Genomic DNA, 20,215 nt, shown 5'->3' with positions numbered 1-20,215 from the left:
GGCCTAGTCAGTGAAACGTGGCCACCGGGAGCATAATCAACTGTGGTCTTGTCTGTGGGGGCCTCATTAGTTGAGGCCCAGTCAGTGGGGGCCTGGTCTTTGGGGGCCTCATTAGTTGAGGCCCAGTCAGTGGGGGCCTGGTCTTTGGAGTCCTCATTAGTGGGGCCTGGTCAGTAAAGGTCTGTTCAGTAAGGACCTGGTCAGTCAGAACTTCGTCATTTAAGGCCCAGTCAGTGGAGACATTGACAGAGGGGGCCTTGTCAGTTGGGCCCAGTCAGTGGAGGCCTGGCAGTGGAAGCCTCACCCGTGGGTCCTGGACAGTGAGGACTGGTCACTGGAGGTCTGATTGGGGGTTTTGTCAGTATAGCCCAGTCAGTGGCGGCCTAGAAGTGGAGGCCTCATCAGGGGGTCCTGTCTAGTGGGGTCTAGTCAGTGGTCGTCTGGGGTCCTGGTAAGTTGAGGCCTCATCAATTGAGGCCTGGTCAGTGGGGCCTGATCATTGGGGTCCTGGCTAGTGGGGCCTGGTCAGTAAAGTTCTGGGTCATTGGGGTCCCGGTTAATGGGTCAGTAAAGGTCTGGTTATTAAAGACCTGGCCAGTCAGAACTTCATCAGTTAAGGACCTGGTCAGTTGGGACCTCATCAGTTAAGAACTTGGGCAGGTGGAACCTTGTCAGTTAAGGACCTGGTCAGTTGGGACCTCATCAGTTAAGAACTTGGGCAGGTGGAACCTTGTCAGTTAAGGACATGGTCAGTTGGGACCTCATCAGTGAAGGAAGTGGTCAGTTGGAATCTTGTCAGTTGGGCCCAGTCAGCCTGGCAGCGAAAGCCTCATCCGTGGGTTCTGGATAGTGAGGCCTGGTCACTGGAGGCCTGGCCGTGGAACCTGGTCAGTGAGGGTCTGGTCACTGGGGCCATGGGTAGTGGGGCCTGCTCAGTAAAGGCCTGGTCATTAAGGACCTCGTCAATCAGAACCTCATCAGATGGAGCCCAGTCAGTGGAGCCCTGGTCAGTGAGGCCTGGCTAATGGGCCTCGTAAGCTGGGTCCCAGTCAGTGGGGACCTGGTCAGTTGGAGGCTTGTCAGGGGACCAGGTTGGTGGGGCCTAGTCAGTGAAACCTGGACACTGGGGACATGATCAACTGGGATCTTGTCAGTGGGGACCTGTTCAGTGGGGTCCTGGTTAGTAGGGGCTGGTCAGTAAAGGTCTGGTCACTAAGGACCTGGTCAGTTGGAATCTCATCAGTTAAGGACCTGGTCAGTGAGGGCCTCGTCAGTTGGGCCCAATCAGTGGGGGCCTGGCAGTGGGAGCCTCATGAGTGTGTCCTGGATAGTGAGGCCTGGTCACTTGAGGCCTTACAGTGAGACCTAGTCAGTGAGGGTCTGGTCACTGGATACCGAGCTGTGGGGCCTGTTCAGTAAAGTCTGGTCAGTAAAAACATGGTCAGTTGGAACCCTATTAGTTGGTCCCTGTCGGTGGGGCCCTTGTCAGTTGGGCCCAGTCAGTGGAGGTCTCTCTGGTCAGTGGGTTCTTGGTAAGTCGGGCCTCATCTCTTGAGGCCTGGTCAGTGTGGACCTGGTCAGTGGAAGCCTTGGCAGTGGGGGCCTTGTCAGTTGGGACAGTTAGTGGGGGTCTGGTGACTTGGGACCTGGTTAGTGGGGGCTTGGTAATTGGGGTCCTGGGTAGTGGGGCCTAGTCAAAAAATGACTAGTCTGGTCACTAAGGACCTGGTCAGTCAGAATCTCATCAGTTGGAGCCCAGTGAGTGAGGGCCTGGTCAGTGGGTCTTGGTTATTGGGGCCTAGTCTGTAGAGGTCTGGTCAGTGGGGTCCTGGTAACTCAGAGTCTCATCTATGGGGACCTGGTCGGTGGGGACCTGGCCAGTGGGACCTGGTCAACGAGGGTTTTGTCCATTAAACCTAATCATCAGGGCCTGGTCAGCTGAGACATAGTCATTGTGGCCCAGTCAGTGGGGGCCTGACAATGGGGGCCTGTTCTATGGGGACCTTGTCAGCAGCGCCTGCTCAGTGATGGGCCTGGTCATTGGGGCCTAGTCCTTTTGGGCCTGGTCAGTGGAAACATGATCAGTGGGGACCTGATCATGGATGATCTGGTTAGGACTGACCTACTCAGCGAACACCTTTCAGCAGGTTCTTGTCAGCAGAAACCTGGTCAGAGGGGGCCTGGCCAGTAGGGCCTGGTTCTTAGAGTCTGGCAGTGGGACCTAGTCGGTGAAAACCTGGCCAGAATATCAGGTCAGTGGGACTTGGATGTGAGGGCCTAGTCAGTGCGGGGAATAGACATTGGGGGCCTGTTCAAGTGTGGGCCTGTTCAGTCAGGAGGGACGTGGCCCAAGGGGACATGATGACTGGAAGCCTGGACAGTGGAGGCATAACCAGCAAAGACATTATCAGTGAAAGTCTCATTCATGAGGCCTAGTTAGTGGAGTCCGGGCAGCGAGGGCCTTGTCACGAAGACCTAGTCAGTGGGGTCTTGTGCCTGGTCAGTGAGAACCTGGTTTCCAGGAGCTTGGTTAATAAGTAACTCATCAGCGGGGACCTGGTCGGTGCAGCTCTGGCCACTGGCTGACTGATCATTGGACCCAATCAGTGGGGGCCTGGCTTGGCTGGGGGGTGGAGCAGCTGCCAGTGGGGCCTGGTCAGTGACAACCTGGTCAGCCGGGGCCTAGTCAGAGGGAGCCCAGTCAGTAAGGCCTGGTCAGTGGTGCCTCATCGGGGGGACTTTTCAGTGGGGTCCTGGTCATCAGGGCCCATTCAGTGAGGGGCTGGGCAGGGCCCATTCAGTGAGGCGAGGCGGGGCAGGGCGGGGCGGGGCGAGGCGAGGCGTTGCATCCCAGGACTGGGCCTCAGGGGCCACTCTGACTTCATGGGCTCCCCTGACCGTGCCAGTCCTCCAGCCTATAGCCAATGGTGTCCTTTATATCTCTCCCGGCACAGGCCCAGGACGTGGAGATGCCCGATGCTGGGAGGAGGCACAGACAGCAGGAAGGAGAGAAGGAAGGAACTTCCATAGTATGGATGCCTACGAAGTTACAACACGTGGTTCCATCACCATGTTCTCTGTTTATTTCCCACATAATTCTCTATTCTAAACTGGCCTCAGTTGAGCACAAAACCATCCTTGTACTACCACAAATAGTTGGCCATGGCTCTTTGATAGCAGTTTTTATTCTGCTGTGGAAATTATCCTTGAACTGGAAAAAGTCCCCAACCCAACATCCAGTCACTCAACACTCTCATCTTTATAAAGAGCTGCTTTCAAATTCTAGATCGATTTTTGGAAAAGTATGTATTGCTCTGGTAAAAAGTGCTGCATCTATGATCTCAAATCTCTCCCTCGAATTGGATGGAGATGGTGAATTTCAGCCAAAGTGGCCAAAGAACTCGTGTCCCGCGCTCCTGAATGCCATCAGCTCCCGCACCTCCATCATTCCTCCTCCCACGAGTCTCCTGCTCCCCGTGACTTTGGTAAGAGCTCCTCTGTGAACGTGGAGGATGTCTGGGAATTTGATGCGTTGCTGCTTGGACAGCAGTAACAGGTACGAGACAGAATCCAGGTCCTGCCTGGGCCAATCTGGGAAGAGCTTGACGATGGTATTGTAGGCACCTCCGGTGAAGGTTGATGGGCTGGTTCAGGCCCACCCAGAAGGCCTGCTGGGCCCACTCCAAAGCCTGGCTGAGGCCGTGGGAGGGCTGGCCCCCTGCTGATGCTCCTTCTCAAAGCCCCTCACCTGCTTGCCGTGAACTCCATGCCCTGTGGCTGAGCAGCAGCGCCGTCATCCACCTTCTTGAGAAAGCATATGAAGCTGTCAATCATGCTCTCCACCTCCTGCAGGTCGAGGGCAGTGGTGGTGCAGTGCTCAGGGTCAGGAACGAGCTGGCACCCACCATGTCACCTTTCTCGCACCACCCACCTCCCATGACCAGGCCACGTATCCAGTGTTCATCTTCGATACCCACATCCACTCCCCCAAGTGATGCCCACCTTCTCGCTGACCTGCTCTGCTTGGATCGGAGGCAGTTTTCTTATTTTCTTTCCTCAAGAGGTGCTGTGCCATACAGAAGGCCTTCCTCTTGCCTTGTTTCCAGGCCTTCTCTCGGTGCTGCTGAGGCACATCAGGAAGTGCTGGAGGACGTGGCACTGCGCCAGCACTGGGCGGCCGGCCGTGTAGCTCATCCCGCAGATCGTGCTCTACCTATACTTAGAGATGAAGTCCTCCTGGAAGCAGCTCGTGGCCCACTTCTCAGGTAGTTGGGGCACAGACATAGCCAGGAATGTCACCAGACACGCATCCAGCCAGTCCAAGTGCTTGTTGCGCCGTGCACTGGGACCTGCCTGTGCATGGTCACCAGCTTGCAGGAGAGGACGCTATTCATGCCCTTGGATGAGCCTAGTGGCGGTTCACACCTGGTCCTCAGTGGCTCCCTGAGCCCCCGTCGTGGCAACAGCTTGGCCACCATGAGGCGCAGTCTCAACTGCTTCCCCACTTGTCAAGTCAGGCAGGGAGGCCTTGTGCTTGGCGAGGCGTTGGGCTCTGTGAAGGACGGGGACAAGCTGTGCGTGGCTCTGTGGCTCTATGGCCTCAAGTGGCAGGAGAACCCCTACTCCTTCCAGTGCACTACCAGCGACACCGCTCATCCACCATCACGGGGCTGCCATCCCACTTGTGATCCTCGGCATCGTCACTTCATCACTGCCCTGACTGTCCTGGTTGCCACGAAAGAGCTGCTGAGGCCACGGCTGTCGGGCACGCCTGCCGTCTGAAGCCTGCACCGGCTGCTGAAAGGTATTCAGTGGTGGCACGTGCTGCGGCTGTAGCACCGGCTGGAAAGTGTCAGGAAGGGGTCTCAAGGAGGTGGGCAGCATACCGGGCATGGCCTCGAAGCCTCCTGACAGCATGTTGGCAGCGTGGCTGAGATGCTGGGGCCACCATCACCTGCCAGTCCCAGCTTGGAGTCATAGATCACCTGCATGACACAGATGAGGCTGGGAAGAGGCCACAGTCACTGTAGCCATGGACGCTCTTGAGCAGCCCTTGATGTCCTGCTCCCGCACAGGCTCAGCACCTCGTGTTCCTGCAGCAAGTTCTTGCCGGGGTTCTCTGACCTGAAATGGTACAACAACCGGGTGAGGTGTGCCATGTCCCCTGCGTGGCCATCCGTGCTGCAATTAAAGGCCCATGGCACCCCTGGTGCCCTCCCCTACCAAGCAGGGCTGGGGTTGAGGCCGGGCCCCTCTGGACCTAGGACTTGTGCCCTGGGAGGGGACTCTGTCCAACAAGTCAAATCAGAGGCCACAGGGCATGCTCCTGGCTGGCCAGGGCTGGGAGGACGCCACGTTCACCCCTCCCTCTGGCAGCCTGAAAGGGACCAGCTTCCCTGTTGAGAAGGACTTCATAAGGCCCAGGAGCCATCTGGGGCTGCAGAGCAACTGGCTGGGAGCTGCCCTGGCTCCTTCCATGCCATGCTAGTCATTGCCCACCAAGAGGGGTCCGATGCAAGTGCCCCCATGCAAGGGACTTATCTCTGGACCTGCCTCTCAGTTCTCATGGGGCCCAGCAGGGCCTGGTGTTGTGGCCAAGATGGGGTTGCAGGGCTGGTCCCCACTGATGGTCCTGGGGCTGTGTAGGGTGGATGTGGAAGGGACGGAGCACAGCATCCCTGTTCAAAATTTTACAATGGGAACCACGGGCCTCTGACAGCCAAGTCTCTGGGCAGCTTCGGGAGGGAGTTCAGAAAATGCATGGGTCCATTCTGAACCCTCAGGATCCCCAGAGAGCAACCTGCTGCCCTGAGTTTTCTGGAAGCTCCTTCGTGCCCCTGGGCCTCAGTCTTGGAGACTGCCAGCCAGGTCAGGGTGGGAGAGGACCAGGGTTGCATTCCGGGGTAGGGGGCTGGCTGCATGGGCCCCTGGAGCTAAGCTGGTAGGCAGGGGCGGGCCAGCCCATCTCCCTTGCAGAGGGGCTCAATGCCAGGGTATGCTCACAGAGGCCTGGGTGCCAAGGACCCTCGATTGGGTTTGGCTGAAAAAATAGCAGATGCGAGCGGTCAGCTTCTCCTCCAAGTCCATTAAGTCCTCACAAGGCTGGGCCCCACAGACCTGGGTCTCTGGTGTCCTCAGCATCCCTGTGTGGCTTCTTGAGTCTGACTCTGAGGACACCCCTGCAGGCTGCTGATCACAGAGCAAGAGGTGTGTGGATCCCTCAGGGCACGGGGAGCTGTTGGGGCACCTCACGTCACTCCTGGGGCAGTGGCTTAGGATTCAGGCTGGCTCCAGACTTCCTCCTTCACCTCCTCATCCCAGGGCTGTGTGGCCTGGGTAGCAGCCCTGATTCAGAACCAGGTGGGAGAGGCCTTGGCTGTCACCTAGCCCCCTTGCCACCTCACACAAGACACTATCTCCACAGTGGGTGAGATGGTCCCAGGCACGGGGCCCCCTTTGCCCTCCAGGACCGTCCACTCCATGCCTGGACGGGACCATTCCCACACCTGCACCTGGCTGAACTCTTGGATCTGGCTCTGGCCAGGGCTCCTATCCGTGTCCTCTCCCCAAGTCCTCTGGGTCAGTGACACTGATTCTCTTTTTCCCCTGGCTCAAGGCTTATTGCCCTGACGTCCTTGGAGGGGCATTCTGGAGTGAGCGGCCCCTGCTCCTCTCAGCATCTGTTGATGTTGGGATGGTGGTTAGGGAGCTCGCACAGAGGAGAGAGGATGTAAAAAGCATAGGGGGCGTTGAGGGTTCTTTCTCCAGTCCCTGCCTGTCTGAGCAGCATGTCCAGTACATATGCGCTCAGCACCTGCCCAGAAGCTGCTTAGTGTAGAGGAGGAAAAGGCAGAAAAAGAGGTGCAGGAGGAAGGGCCAGGTAGTAGGGCTGGTGGGGCCGGGGCCCTCTCCACTATCGAATGCTCCAGAGGATGACTTGGGAGAGGGGACCTGGTGCTGGAGCCCACGAGGGGGTGGCAGATCCCAGCACTGGCTCATCAGTTCCCCCACAAAGGCCTCAAAGTGCCTGAGCACTGTGGCATCCTCCAGGGCCCAGGCCTGGGAGCACTGGTCCTGAAAGAACTCCCTCCCACAGGGTGGACTGGGACAGGTTCATGGTCGCTCAAGGGACAGGAAGGGCATCAGGCCGGGAGGGGTTCCTGGAAGGGGTTGGTGCCCACACCCCGTTTCCAACACTGCCACCTCCCACTGAGCAGCACTGGGTCCTTCTGTGGCCAACCCTGGGGTCCAGCTGTGCACAGGAGGCCATGGCCGGGGGAGGCCCGGGCAGGGACGTTCCCACCACACTCCCACCTTTCACATGGATCACTCATTTCAAGGGTGGGCTCAGGGTCTGGGAGAACTCACTATGCCCTGCCCAGCCCTTCAGGCCAGGCCTGGCCATCCCTGGCCATCCCTTCTGATGAGAGCAGAAGGTCATGGGGACAGAGGCCTCAGGCCAGCCAGGCTGTGTCCCATGAGTTCCCCAGGAAACCTCAGACACAGGGGGACTTGCTTCTGTGAACCTCGAAGGCCGTGGGCGCCATTGCCATTATTGCATGCTTCATCTTCAGGCTGAACCCGAAGGGGATCTGTGGGGACAGCAGGTGTGAGAGGACCTGGCCCTTCCAGGCTGGGAGCTGGTGGCCCAAGCAGGGCCCACTGTGGTTTCAGTCCCCTGGAGTGCCAGGGACCCGTCCCCATGGGATGAGCTGCCACCATGAGGCTGGGTCAGAAGAGGTCTTGCAGCTCCTCATGGAGGGGACTCATCTCAGCAGGGATGTAGCTCCTGGAGGGAGGGGCTCCCCAGGGCCTTGGACTTCCCCGGGCTCTTCCAAGTGGAGACCTGGCCCATTCTGCCCTGGCCTCTGCTGTACGATGCCCCCTCTCAGGTGTTGCCTGGCTTGTGTGCCCTGTGGGGACCCGCCTGTGCCTCCTGCTGGGTGGGGGTGAGCCAGGTCCTCCTGGGGAAGCCGGACCCCTGGGCTGGGGGAGCCAAGCAGTGCGGGGCAGGAGGGTCCCTGGACTGGGAGTTTCCAGTGCCTCATTACCCCCATTTAAAGCACCAGAGGAGCCAGTGTAAACGTGGAATTCTGGGCATGCAGCTCATCCTTGTCCTGATGGGAGGAGCAGAGGTGCTCAGGGCCCCTTGGGCTGCCCCCAAAACATCCCTATTTCAGGCCCCTCTGCAGCCCTTCCCTGAGGGACAGAACACTGGGCGGTCCCCAGGGCACCCCGCCACACCTGCCCCCCGCATGGACCTTCGGTGGACACACTTCCCTTAGCCCAGCTCAGCCAGAGCCCAGTCCCCGTCCCAGAGCCTCTGCCTTCTCCAGAGCAGAAAAAGGAAACCCAACTACAATCCCATGGAGAACCCCACATCCCAGGTCTGGCCCCTGCTGGGACTCAACCTCTCACCCCCTATGAGGAGGAGCCAGAACCTCCCTCTACCCCTGATCCCCAAGCCTCTGGGGAAGAGCCAAGGGGACCGTCTCCTCACCAAGTCCTCATAAGCTTCGGGGATGATGTCCATAACACGTGTCCCGGGTGGGCTTAGAGTCTCTGGAGCCTGGCACAATTTGAACTGCAGAATCCTGAGAGCCCACAACCTATCACAAAATCAAAGCCTGCTCCCAAGACGTGGAGCCGTCAGCTGGAAGAGCTGGCACTGGCAGGGGTCCTCAGACCCCCAGGCCTCCCACCCTCCCATCTGGCCCCTCCAGCATGCAGCCTTGGCCCAGGGGAGGAGGGGCAGGAATGTCCCCTGGATCCTGGCGGGAGGAGCTGCCCAGTGGGGCCCTGAGCTGAGGTATTAGGAGGAGAGGCCTGCCGTGGAGGCCAAGAGGGAGGAACGTGGCAGGCAGGGGCCAGCAGGGTGAGCGGGGTGGGTGCTGGGGGTGCATTACTGTCTTCTGGACATTCATGGGGTCAGGCTAGGGGACATGCGATGAGGAAGCATTACTGTCTGGGTTTCATCTGCCTGTCTGAGGGTGATGAGGACGGCTAGGAACACAGTCAGCCACCAGGAGGCAGGAGGACCCTCAGGGAGGTGAGCGTTGCCTGCGCAAAGTCGGGGTTGGAGGACCAAGCCTCCGGGATACAGAAGGTAGCCACAGGGAGGCTGTCATGCCCTCTGCTGATGGGGATGAGAGGCATCTAACTCAGGGTGTGGGGGTCCCTATCCAGTCCCAGGCTCCTGCATGACCCACAGCAGGCAACATCCTAGAGGCTCCAAATGAGCTGGGGACACAAGGAAGGCTCCTTGCCTGGAAGCTGGGATCATCTAGCCAGGGTGACCATCCCCAGGCCTGGCTGTGTGAGTCCCCATGGGCAGCTGTCCACCTACCCTGCAAGGAGTGCCTCTCACCAGCCAGCAGCTGGGCCACCACTCAGAAGGTATCTTTTCTGGGCAGATAGAGAAGAGTGGCAGCAATGCAGCTCATGGCCCTGCAGTAGCCCAGCTCCTGCAAGAGTCAGAGTCACCATGGAAGGATGTCACCTGGGAGGGCTGAGGTCACCTGAGAGGACTGATGTCATTGAGGAGGCCTGCCACAGGCCCTGTGGGATTTGGGGTGCAGCCTGTTCACCCCTCTCCTGACACTGGGTGTCAGGACTGAGCAGGTCACGCACGTCTCAGTTGACAAGGAGTCCAGAGAGACTCCTGTAGCGAGCGTCCAAGCCCACATGGCCCGAGAGGACATAGGAGAGGACCGTGGATGTCCCTCCCCCTCAGATGCCAGGCCAGGGAGGCCACCGTGCCAGGCTTGGGACAGCATCTGTGAGCTGGGCTGGCCAACAGGGCGGGCTGGGGGCCCACCGCATACAGGGTCCTGGGAAGACCCAGGGGCTGCCTGCCAGGTATGAGAGGGAGGCTGGGTCCAGACCCTGGGTGTGCAGCCCATGGAGCCAGCTCAGTGGCTGTCCCTCCAGGAGTGATCTGGAAGCTGGGGGCACAGTGGGAGCAGGCACTTCAGGAACCCCCTCCCTGTCTGCTGCGCTCCAGTGGGGTTCGGGCGGAGGGGACGTTGGATCCCTGCCAGTTTTCCAATGAAGAAACAGCTTCCACGGGATCCACACTCATTTCGTGACAAGAGTGACGTCCATCAGGTACTTTGGCAACTTGTCAAAAATGCCTCCTGGGAGGACCATTTTGGGACACTGACCAGCTCCTGGACCTTGGGGCAAGCCCAGGAGGAGGGTGTCATTTCTTGTTCTGAGATTGGGGGTCAGGCTCAGGTCAGACCAGGAGTCTGTGCCTGAGCCCTCTCCATCTCAGCATGACCCCTCTGAGACCCTCCCTCCCTGCCTTGCTTGAATATTCAAGCCAACAGCGAGCTTGAGTCCTACCGGCTGCGTCTTGGTAGGTGTCAGATACTGAATTTTAAAGAAGCAATGACACCCCCTACCCAAGACACCCGTGCCTATGAATATGGGAATGTGACCCGGGAATATTGTTGCCTGGGAATACTCATGGGATTAGGTGCAATATGCCACCAGGACAAGAAAGACGTGCTGCAGCCTAGGAAAGAGAGAAAAGAGGGTTTGGGTTCACACGGATGCTGTTTTGTTCTCTCTATCGTGTTCCAACAAGGAATCCAATTCCAGGTCCAGATGATGCGCAGAATAAGCAGTGAGCTCTTCAGGGTCACTGAGTTTTATGAAATGTTTTGGTGAAAGTGGATTTTACTATTCCCGGGTTGAAGATTGTCTTGGTGGCCTTCAACTGTGAGTGACGGTGAATCAAGCTGTGGACGTGGCATGCAGGTTTTACATGGCCATCAGTTTTCAAATCAGTGGGATCAGTCTCTGAGAATCTTCTGGGACATGTGGCGCGAGTCCACTGAGTTTCGTGCAGAGCCGCCCAACGGGTTCCCAAAGGGGCTGTGCCCTGTCGCATTCCCACCTGGCAGGGACAAAGGTCCCCGGGGCCGCACATCGTCCCGGCATTTGGTGTCGTCAGTGTTGCTTGGGAAGGCTCCCGAGCCCCTCATCCTGCCGCCCTCCCGTAGGTTACTGCACTTTCCACCATTTCTCATGATTTTGTTCATTGCTCTCTGTCTCCTCAGGAGCCACCTGGGCTCCGGCCCCACATATCCCAGCCAGGCCCAGGGCTTGCAGCCAGGAAGGCACTCAGTCTATTGTGCTAGCTGCTCCCTGGGCCTGGAAAGCTTTTGGTGGCTCTGTCACCCCTCCTGGGTGACCCCTGCCTCTGCTCTGGTGAAGCTCCCATCCCTCTGGTTCACGCCATCTCCCCAGGGACTCTCCAGCCCTGCAAGCCTTAATTGACACTGCATTGTGGCCAAAACATCATGTGGTTTCTTAGTGTATGGCTGACATCCAGGTTGATCTGGTGGAAGTTCCAGGGGGGACCTCTTTCCCTTCATCTTCACGACCTCCAGGGCAGGGCCAGGAAGAGGAAGCAGCCTCTGAACAGAGAGAAGACTCGCTGCCCCACACGGCAGTCGTCCACAGGCAGCCCGGAAGGAAGGAAAGAAGGAAAGGAAAGGAAAGGAAAGGAAAGGAAAGGAAAAGAAAGGAAAGGAAAAAGGAAAGGAAAGGAGGAAGGAAGGAAGGAAGGAAGGAAGGTTGGTTTCCTTCTGCAGAAAGCTCCTCCTCTGGCTTGGTTCCTTACAATCCAACTAGTCCTGGAGCTCAGCTCACCTTTGGTGCTGGCATCACGGTCTCTGCCCAGGATGTCCACCTGACCACGCCCCCTCCACCTTCAACCCAGGCTCTGCGTTCCCTCCAGCTGGAGGCTTGGGCTCTCAACACAGCCTGGCCTGTTTGTCCTCCTCTGGCTGACTTCGGAAGGGTCATACCTCGTATTTCCACCAGTTCTCGGCCTTCACCTTCTCGACATCCAGGAAGTGTGACCACACTTGGCCCCACATCTATGGAGAATGTCTTTATACACGCTGTCTATCAACTTGGGACAGAACACTCTGAAGAAACAGGGTCTGGGGCAGCCCCAGGGAGGATCGGAGCCTGAGGATTCTGGAAGTCTCCAGTCTCTGACTTGTTGGTTTTTCAGGGGATGTGCAGTTTACCTAGCACCAGGCCTCCCTCCCACGATTCAGAGTTATGAATTCTCATCTTGACCTATTCCTTCCTTCGGTTTGCCACGGGGTGTCCCTATCCCTGAGATAGTGCTGGCTCATGCCCTGGCATCACACTGTCTCCAGCAAGTTGAGGTTTGCAGGGACAAACAGGAAAGCTGGTGACCAGACCTGCTGTCCAGGGTGAGGACAGTGTGTCACCCACCCTCTGAGAGACAGGCAGTGCCAGGACCCAGCCATGGGAGCCCATCCCCCGACTCTGTAGAGAGCGGTCACGGGGGCCCTCCCTCCCCATGTCACCTCCTTGCCACTCCTATATCCCTGCCCGTCTTGAAGCATCTGGAGCCATTTCTCTGTGCCTCTCATCTCCTGACGTCTTTGCTGTCAACTATGACCAGAAGTTAGCGGAGCTACCAAGGCTTCCTGAAGCAGCCTTTGGAGGCTGTATCCTGGGCTCCGAGGCCCTGACGGGACTGAACCACAAAAAGAACCAGGAAAGGGCAGGCCCCGGGGACTGAGACCCTCTGACTGAACAGGCGTCTGTGACCTGGCCTCACGACCTGGGACATGCCATCCTCAGGCCACAGACACCGGACTTTGGTCAAGTACTAGCCTCCAGGTGGGGTCCTGGTGCAAGCAGACAGCAACCCCCGAGCCGTGACTGCGGTTCTCAGTTTGGAGTTTGGTCAAACAACCAATGGGGACAGAGTCTTGGGGTCAGGTCCAGCAGGAACTGCCACCCCTCCCAGGGACAGCCTGTCTCTCCCACTCACCATCGCTGGTGCCCACGGGCTGCTGACCACCTGCCAAGTCCTCCTGTCCCTGGACCAGCCTCTCAGGCAGCAGGTCTTACCTTTGCCTCCAGGGCACTGATCGATGGCAGCTTTGTCTCACTGTAAGGCAACCCAGACAGAGCTGAGGGCCCGTGCTGGGCCAGGAGCTGTCCTCCTCCTTCCCTAGCAGTCCTAGGGAAGGACCAGCCGTGTCTCTCCCCACCCCACCCCTGGTCTTAGCCCAGGAGACACACAGGGAAGGTAGGAAGAGGGTCTCCCTGTGGGCTGACGCCTGTGAAGGGACAGGACCTGGGAGAAGAGGGGTGTGTGGGTGGGGCAGGGACCACTAGGGTCCTGTAGAGCATGGGCTTGGGCTACACAACAGGGCTGCCCCTCCTGGGCTAGAGGCAGTGCCCTCTGCAGGAGCTGAGAATGTCCAGTCCTGAGAAAGGATGTGTATGGCCCAGGGTGGGTGACTGGGCCCCAAAAGCAGTCCTCAAGGGAGTGACCACATTACCAGGCCAGGATCCTGAGACCTGCCCAGTGCACTGAGGGTGCACCTGGGGCCTGTCCCACCTGATGTCCCCAAGTGCCCCGCAAGGTCTGATCTCTCAGCCTCCATCTACCTCCCCCAGGGGGTGGGGGCTTGCTTTGAGCTGTCCCCACCTTTCTGGATAGAACTAATGTACTTCTTACATATATTGATTGATGTCTCATGTCTCCTTAAAATGTATAAAAGCAAGCTGTGGGCCAGGCGTAGTGGCTCACGCCTGTAATCCCAGCACTGTGGGAGGCTGAGGCTGGTGGATCACGAGGTCAGGAGATCGAGACCATCCTGGCTAACACATAGAAACTCCATCTCTACTAAAAAGTACAAAAAATTAGCCAGGCGTGGTGGCGGGCGCCTGTAGTCCCAGCTACCTGGGAGGCTGAGGCAGGACAATGGCATGAACCCGGGAGGTGGAGCTTGCAGTGAGCCGAGATCGCACCACTGCACTCCAGCCTGGGCGACAGAGCGAGACTCCGTCTCAAAAAAAAAACCAAAAAATTATCTGGGCATGGTGGTGGGTGCCTGTAATCCCAGCCTTTCAGGAGGCTGAGGCATGAGAATTGCTTGAGGCTGGGAGGCAGAGGTTGCAGTGAACTGAGATCGCGCCACTGCACTCCAGCCCAGGTGACAGTGTGAGACTCCATCTCAAAAAAAAAAAAAAAAAAGCAAGCTGTGTCCCAACCACCTTGGGCACATGTCATCAGGACTTCCTGAGACCATCACGGGTGCATCCTCAACCTTGGCAAAATAAACTTTCTAAATTAACTGAGACCTGTCACGGATTTTCTGGGTTCACCTCTCAAAGGGTAAAGAGTCATGCAAATTAAGACAAGTGGCACTGGTTCCCTGACCAGGAATCGAACCTGGGCTGAAGTGGTAAAGGCCCAACATATTAGCCCCTGTACCACAGGGTGGAGTATAAGTTCAATAAGAATCCAAAGCAGGCAGTTTGAGCATTTAAAGGACTTTGACAGGGGAGGAGTTTCTACGCTAGAAAGGAGATTGGCACGAGCTGGGGAGATGTGTCCTGCCTCAGTGAGGCCTTTCTAAAAAAAAAACCCATCCCTGGGTGGTGAGGGTGGGAACAGAGGACTCACTGCGGAATCCCGAGGTGATCGGTGACTTTGTAGCTGTCAATATCCTCAGGCCCCACGTCTGCAGGTGCCTCCGCTCAGCATCCCTGTGACCCAGAGGGGATTCAGGGTGAGGGGGCCGAGGTGAGGGGTGTGGGGACATGAAGTTCCCAGCAGCTGGTCCTGGCCCTGCATCCGGAGGGAGCCCAGGACACTCCAACCAGGATACAGCTGGAGATGGGTGGCCTCGCCTCCCTCGAGGGAACAGCCCGACCCGGACCTGCTCACACTTGTCAATGATGTCCCGCTCCTGCGCGAGCAGGGCAGCTGTAATCCTTTTCCATGTCCATCCTGCGAGACAACATTGTCCAAAGGCCACACTGCACCTGGGTGCTTCAGAGAACACCCAAACCGCTTCCACCCAACTCTGAGACGCCGCCAGCCAGGTGAACCCCATGCCACCACCGCTCCGGGTGAAAACGGGCCAGATCTAGGGTCCCCATGCCTGCTGGGGTCTCTGGAGTCCCTGCCCCAGCCAGAGGTGGGCTTCTTCCTGAGGATTTGAGAACAGGGGGACCTGGACACAGACGCCCATTGTCCCTAAATGCCCTGAATCAGGCACATAAGGGAGGAACGGTGTCCATCTGCTGAGGGTGAGGGGCCTGTGGTGCGCTATTTCAGACACCTGCAGGTAGACTGGGGTCAGGGATCAGAGAGCTCCATATGCTCAGCCTCCTGGGATCACGCAGGGACCATGAAGATGCCCAGTTTCTTACAGGGAACAAGACACCTCGTGACTGCTCCGTTTCACCCCCATCTCCACTCCCTCTGGCCAGTGAAGCCGCTTCAAGAATAACATCAGCCAAACGGGAGGGTGCTTGGTTTGGGGTCAACGCAGCCTCTCTGCTCATGAAGATGTCTCAGGTGAAGGGACAGTGGATCCCAAGTTCTGAGCTGTCAATACAGGAAGGACCCTCGTGTTCCGGGGTCACTGAGAAAGAATGAGAACTCTGATGACTTGGTCCTGGAGAACTCCAGAGGGTCCCTTCCCATGAACATTCGGAACAAAGAAAGGGCGAGGCCTGTAAAGGAACAGAGAAAGGGCCTTGTGCGGAAGAGCCCCAGTTCCCGGTGAAGAGGAGGAACGATCATCACCCTCCAACCAACCCTCCGGGGCGCCATCATTTTCCACAACTGCCCAAGGACAGAGGGCTCCCCACCCCACTCCCAGACAAGAGACCCCATATGTCCAGTGGGTCCCACAGCGACCCCCACTGACTGCACCCAAAGTCTGGGTTGATGAGATCTTCTCTTGCAGGGACCCACCTTAGGACACAGACCTGGATGGAAGACCACCCTCCACCCCACCCACAGGGGCTCTTCCAAGGCCAGGCTCTGTCCTATTGCTGTCAAAAATTTTGTAAAGATTTGGGATCGAGGGCATAAGGGGCACCGCGTAAGGGAGTGAGTCCCACACAGCACAGGGCAGGGGTGAGAGCATGGCCCAGGGTCACGTCTGGGTTCCTGGACCAGTGACCGCCCTTATAACCTCAGATGTCTCACCTGTCGAATGGGTATACTTGGGGACAGCACCCACCCCCTGGAGTCACCACGAGGATGAACAAGACAACCGTGTACATGGTCAGCACAGAACAAGCACTGGTGAGTGCCCAGGAATGACCCTCTTTGGCAGCTGCCCAGAGACCAGCATCACCCACCAGGCAGTGACTGTCCCCAAGTCAGCAGGGAAGGCAGAGAGCAGGTCATGCTCTTGAGTCTGATCTGGCAGCTGTTCGGAGATGTGCCTCTCGCCTAGAAAAGAGCCCTACGTGCCCAGCACTCACAGACACTGGCGTGCCTCTGACTGCTCCGTGACACAGAGGCAGGCGGGTGGGCATTTGGCATGGTGGTATTTTGGGGTCACAGCACCCACAAAGGGCCGAGAGTCAGCGTCCTCCACCCCCTGCACTGTCAACCTGAGTATGTGTGATGTGTCTGTGCATGTGAGCATCCCGCGTGGGTGAACACCTGTGTGAGTGTGTGTGTCACACTCACGTGCACACCCACGTCCTCATCACTGTCACCCTAGGGCCCATGGTCAGCATCAGAGCATCCATGGGTGCTCCTCAGTCTCTGCCCTCTCCACATGGGTCTGTCCTGGGGATGCAGACAGAGTAGGGGCAGAGGGCTGAAGGCAGAGGGCAGAGAGCTGAGGGCAGAGGGCTGAGGGCAGAGGGCTGAAGGCAGAGGGCAGAGAGCTGAGGGCAGAGGGCTGAGGGCAGAGGGCTGAAGGCAGAGGGCAGAGAGCTGGCCCCTCCCTTGGGGGACTCAGGTAGTATGTAAAGTGCTAGGTCTAAGGGGCAGGCCTGGATTCAACTCACCTTCTCACCTCCTCCTCCCAGTAGACCTCTGGGGGTCTGTGACTCAGGGATGGAGGCAAGGAGGCGTCAGGGACAAACTGTTTACCTGAGGTCACCCAGCAGCCAGCTGACCAGTTCCCACTGACCCAGTCCCTGCTGACCAGGTACCACTGACCAGTTCCCCAATGATAAGGCCCCCACTGACCAGGCCTTGGATGACCAAGTCCCTGTTAACCAACCCTCCCAGACCAGGTTCCTATTTTTTTTGTTGTTTTGTTTTTGGACTTTACTTTTTTTTTTTTTTTTTTTTTTGAGGCAGGGCTCACTCTGTCGCCCAGGCTGGAGTGCAGTGGCACAATCTTGGCTCGCTGCAGAGTTGATCTCCTGGGCTCAAGCAATTCTCCCACCTCCACCTCCTGAGTAGCTGGGACTATAGGTGCACACCACCACACCCAGCTACTTTTTGTATTTTTAGTAGAGAGGGGGTTTCACCGTGTTGCCCAGGCTGGTCTAGAACTCCTGAGCTCAAGCGATCCTCCCGCTTCGGCCTCCCAAAGTGCTGGGATTACAGGCATGAGCCACCACACCCATCCCCTGACCAGGTTCCTAATGACAAGGCCCCCGCTGATCAGACCACTGACACGCAGTGCCCAAAGTCCTCTACTAATGCCCCCCGCCCAAACTCAGCCCACAGACCCTCCCCTTCCTGTGGCTGCGCCCGCAGGCCAGCCCCTGGGGGTCTTCTCAGGACAGGGCTCCTCATCCAGGACACAGGGAGGGACGGTCAGCCTCAGGCTCCAGGTGCCCCCACAAGGCTCTCTGGGCCCATCTCCAAGGGGACAGTGAGGGGTCCTGGCACCACCTGGACATGTCATCTGGCCCTATTCCTGAGCCTTGGAGCCAGAGGAACAGAGGGATGTTTGTCAGGACAGGCTCCCCCTTCTGCTGGGCCTTCCAGGGCTCTTCCAGCAGAGCCTGGATCTAGAGACACAGTAGAGGCAGCATGGTAGCCAGCCCAGGAGCCCCCAGGCTGGGCTGAGGACCACATACAGAGACTCTCCGCAGGCAGCCAGGAGACTCTTTGCTAGTTTCACCACATCTGAGCAGATGGGCAGCAGTTCTTCCCACTGGGGCCTAGTGAAGGTGCATGGGGGGAGGGTGCTCTCCACCCCTGCTTCTAAGAAAAATGGCTAGTTCCAGGGCTGGAGCAGAGAAAATACAAGATAAGCTTGGAACATCTCATGTTCATCATCTTATGTTAGGCCGGAAAGTAGGGAAGTGCTCAAAGGAAACCAGTGACAGATCAAAAACACACTAAGTCAGCTTGACATGACCACCACATCGGGGGGCATTTGAGCAGCAAATTAACATGCTTTCCTTCCCTTCTCCCCTCTTTGTTGGTTTTGTTTTGTTTTAGTTCTTTATCCACGTTGAAGAAATGAAAGAATAAGAAAGCCATCATTTGGGGCCAGGTAAAGTGGCTCATGCCTATAATCCCAGAACTTTGGGAGGCGGAGGGGGGGGGGGATCACTTGAGGCCAGGAGTTTGAGACCAGCCTGGCCAACATAGCAAGATCCCATCTCTACAAAAATGAAAAAATTAGCCAGGCGTGGGAGCACCGGCCTGTGGCCCCAGCTACTCAGGAGGCTGAGGGAGGAGTACCGCTTGAGGCAAGGTTGCAATGAGCAACGATCACAATGCTGCACTCCAGCCCGGGTGACAGAGGGAGACCCTTTCTAAAAAAAAAAACAAAAAACAAAAAGCAATAAAATAAAAAATAAAAAAAGAGTGAAAGAAGAAAGGAGAATTGGAAGAAGTGGGGAGATAATCTCACACTTCAAAAAGATAAAACCACTACTGGGCATTTGGCTGAGAATATAAAATGAAGTAGAGACAAGAGAAATTATATAGATCACATAACTGATATAATAAACAAATTTATTAAACCCTGTCTTTACCTTATGTGTAATTAGCATAACTATTATGATAGTTTGATTTGAATCAAAATACAGAGTAGACAGGCATGGCCAAGGTGATACAAACAGGCCTATTTTTAGTTGAGAAGAAAGGCAACTCAGCCGGGCGCGGTGGCTCACACCTATAATCCCAACACTTTGGGAGGCCGAAGCGGGCGGATCATCTGAGGTCAGGGCTTCGAGACCAGCCTGGCCCACATGGTGAAACCTCGTCTCTACTAAAAATACAAAAATTAGCTGGGCATGGTGGTGCGTGGCTGTAATCCCAGCTATTAGGGAGGCTGAGGCAGGGGAATCACTTGAACCGGGGAGGTGGAGGTTGCAGTGAGCTGAGATTGCAGCACTACACTCCAGCCTGGGCAACAGAGTGAGATTCCATCTCAAAAAAAAAAGAAAGGCAACTCAATATTCTGCTGAGACACAATATTCCATCAAGTAAAAAGTTAAAGGCTTGGGAATATTATTTTAGCTTTGAGGTATCTGTATTACCACATTTAGAAAGAGTTCCTAAATTGGCTGAGTATGGTGGCTCACACCTGTACTGTATCCCAGCACTTTGGGAGGCTGAGGCGCGTGGATCACTTGAGGCCAGGAGTTCAAGACCAGCCTGGGCAACATGGTGAAACCCCATCTCTACTAAAAATACAAAAATTACAGGCGTGGTGGTGCATGCCTGTAATCCCAGCTACTCGGGAGGCTGAGGCAGGAGAATCGCTTGAACCTGGGAGGCAGAGGTTGCAGTGAGCCGAGATCGCACCACTGCTCTCCAGCCTGGGCGACAGAGCAAGACTCTGCCTCAAGAAAAAAAAAAAAAAAAAAAGACAATACAAAAATGTTTTATTTAAACATTTTTTAAAGAGTTCCTAAATCAGCCAGGCGCGATGGCTCGTGCCTGTAATCCCAGCACTTTGGGAGGCCTTGGCGGGAGGATCACTTGAGGTCAGGAGTTCGAGACCAGCCTGGCCAACAGAGGGAAACCCCGTCTCTACTAAAAATACAAAAATAAGCTAGGCGTGGTGGCGTGTGCCTGTGATCCCAGCTACTCGGGAAGCTGAGGCAGGAGAATCGCTTAAACCCGGGAGGTGGAGGTTGCAGTGAGCCAAGATCGCACCACTGCACTCCAGCCTGGGCAACAGAGCGAGACTCTGTCAAAAAAGAAAAAAAAAAAGGGAGAGAGAGAAATTGGTGAGGAGGGCATGACCAGCAGTTCAGTAATGGCAGAGAGAAAGGCAAACAGGGAAAAGGGCTAAAGTTGGAGAACTAGCCTTACCTCACTCTAAGAGTTGGCTAACCTCACTCTAAGTCTCAGCTCAGGCGTGATCTCAGAGTGTGACCCTTCTCAAAAAATAAAACAATAAAACAATAAATAAAATATCAATGCCTAGTATACAATGAATCTTTTTGTGTGTGTGTGAGACAGGGTCTT

General features: G+C 56.6%; 1 long non-coding RNA gene across 1 annotated transcript; it reads left to right on the top strand.

The window, feature by feature from the left end:
* Positions 1–551: 551 nt before the first annotated feature.
* Positions 552–18,721, top strand: LOC134809089 (uncharacterized). Its single transcript, XR_010153775.1, has 3 exons — positions 552–887; positions 2,955–16,114; positions 18,230–18,721. It is a non-coding gene; the product is annotated as an uncharacterized LOC134809089 (long non-coding RNA).
* Positions 18,722–20,215: the final 1,494 nt, after the last annotated feature.

Source organism: Pan troglodytes, chromosome 20 (genome assembly GCF_028858775.2).
Source record: "Pan troglodytes isolate AG18354 chromosome 20, NHGRI_mPanTro3-v2.0_pri, whole genome shotgun sequence".
NCBI classification, from domain to species: Eukaryota; Metazoa; Chordata; class Mammalia; order Primates; family Hominidae; genus Pan; species Pan troglodytes.
The sequence above is the reverse complement of the archived record's forward strand: the minus strand, read 5'-3'. Positions and strand labels throughout refer to the sequence as shown.